The sequence below is a fragment of the Musa acuminata genome, unplaced genomic scaffold (assembly GCF_036884655.1).
Source record: "Musa acuminata AAA Group cultivar baxijiao unplaced genomic scaffold, Cavendish_Baxijiao_AAA HiC_scaffold_1136, whole genome shotgun sequence".
Classification (NCBI taxonomy): domain Eukaryota; kingdom Viridiplantae; phylum Streptophyta; class Magnoliopsida; order Zingiberales; family Musaceae; genus Musa; species Musa acuminata.
The window spans coordinates 9,169,288-9,171,787 of record NW_027021348.1 but is presented as its reverse complement, the minus strand read 5'-3'; positions in this window follow the sequence as shown (position 1 = coordinate 9,171,787).

Here is a 2,500-nt window from a genome sequence, read left to right as displayed (position 1 = left end):
CAGCCCAAAAACAGGCCAAAACTGCCCAAAAACGGGCCAAAACTGGCCATTTTTGGCTGCGCGAGCGAGCGGCGAACAGCGAGCGAAGCGTGAGGCAGCACCGTCCCTGCTATACGAAAGCCCCATCCAGCCCTGTGCCACCCGGGGGGTTCCAGGGTGCTGAGATGGCTGACATTTTGCTCCGCTCACGACGGTCGCCGCGGCACGCAAGAACAGCCCAAAAACAGGCAAAAACAGCCCAAAAACGGGCCAAAACTGGCCATTTTTGGCTGAGCGAGCGAGCAGCGAGCGGCGAACAGCGAGCGAAGCGAGAGGCAGCACCGTCCCTGCTATACGAAAGCCCCATCCAGCCCTGTGCCACCCGGGGGGTTCCAGGGTGCTGAGATGGCTGACGTTTTGCTCCGCTCTCGACGGTCACCGCGCAACGCAAGAACAGGCCAAAAACTGGCCAAAACGGCCCAAAAACGGGCCAAAACTGGCCATTTTTGGCTGCGCGAGCGAGCGACGAGTGGCGGACAGCGAGCGAAGCGAGAGGCAGCACCGTCCCTGCTATACGAAAGCCCCATCCAGCCCTGTGCCACCCGGGGGGTTCCAGGGTGCTGAGATGGCTGACATTTTGCTCCGCTCACGACGGTCGCCGCACCACGCAAGAACAGCCCAAAAACAGGCCAAAACGGCCCAAAAACGGGCCAAAACTGGCCATTTTTGGCTGCGCGAGCGAGCGGCGAGCGGCGGACAGCGAGCGAAGCGAGAGGCAGCACCGTCCCTGCTATACGAAAGCCCCATCCAGCCCTGTGCCACCCGGGGGGTTCCAGGGTGCTGAGATGGCTGACGTTTTGCTCCGCTCACGATGGTCACCGCACCACGCAAGAACAGCCCAAAAACAGGCCAAAACAGCCCAAAAACGGGCCAAAACAGGCCATTTTTGGCTGCGCGAGCGAGCGGCGAGCGGCGAACAGTGAGCGAAGCGTGAGGCAGCACCGTCCCTGCTATACGAAAGCCCCATCCAGCCCTGTGCCACCCGGGGGGTTCCAGGGTGCTGAGATGGCTGACGTTTTGCTCCGCTCTCGACGGTCACCGCGCAACGCAAGAACAGGCCAAAAACTGGCCAAAACGGCCCAAAAACGGGCCAAAACTGGCCATTTTTGGCTGCGCGAGCGAGCGGCGAGTGGCGGACAGCAAGCGAAGCGAGAGGCAGCACCGTCCCTGCTATACGAAAGCCCCATCCAGCCCTGTGCCACCCGGGGGGTTCCAGGGTGCTGAGATGGCTGACATTTTGCTCCGCTCACGACGGTCGCCGCACCACGCAAGAACAGCCCAAAAACAGGCCAAAACGGCCCAAAAACGGGCCAAAACTGGCCATTTTTGGCTGCGCGAGCGAGCGGCGAGCGGCGGACAGCGAGCGAAGCGAGAGGCAGCACCGTCCCTGCTATACGAAAGCCCCATCCAGCCCTGTGCCACCCGGGGGGTTCCAGGGTGCTGAGATGGCTGACGTTTTGCTCCGCTCACGATGGTCACCGCACCACGCAAGAACAGCCCAAAAACAGGCCAAAACAGCCCAAAAACGGGCCAAAACAGGCCATTTTTGGCTGCGCGAGCGAGCGGCGAGCGGCGAACAGTGAGCGAAGCGTGAGGCAGCACCGTCCCTGCTATACGAAAGCCCCATCCAGCCCTGTGCCACCCGGGGGGTTCCAGGGTGCTGAGATGGCTGACATTTTGCTCCGCTCACGACGGTCGCCGCGCCACGCAAGAACAGCCCAAAAACAGGCCAAAACAGCCCAAAAACGGGCCAAAACAGGCCATTTTTGGCTGCGCGAGCGAGCGGCGAGCGGCGAACAGCGAGCGGCGAACAGCGAGCGAAGCGTGAGGCAGCACCGTCCCTGCTATACGAAAGCCCCATCCAGCCCTGTGCCACCCGGGGGGTTCCAGGGTGCTGAGATGGCTGACATTTTGCTCCGCTCACGACGGTCGCCGCGCCACACAAGAACAGCCCAAAAACAGGCCCAAACAGCCCAAAAACGGGCCAAAACAGGCCATTTTTGGCTGCGCGAGCGAGCGGCGAGCGGCGAACAGCGAGCGAAGCGTGAGGCAGCACCGTCCCTGCTATACAAAAGCCCCATCCAGCCCTGTGCCACCCGGGGGGTTCCAGGGTGCTGAGATGGCTGACATTTTGCTCCGCTCACGACGGTCGCCGCGCCACGCAAGAACAGCCCAAAAACAGGCCAAAACAGCCCAAAAACGGGCCAAAACAGGCCATTTTTGGCTGCGCGAGCGAGCGGCGAGCGGCGAACAGCGAGCGAAGCGTGAGGCAGCACCGTCCCTGCTATACGAAAGCCCCATCCAGCCCTGTGCCACCCGGGGGGTTCCAGGGTGCTGAGATGGCTGACGTTTTGGTCCGCTCTCGACGGTCACCGCGCAACGCAAGAACAGGCCAAAAACTGGCCAAAACGGCCCAAAAACGGGCCAAAACTGGCCATTTTTGGCTGCGCGAGCGAGCGGC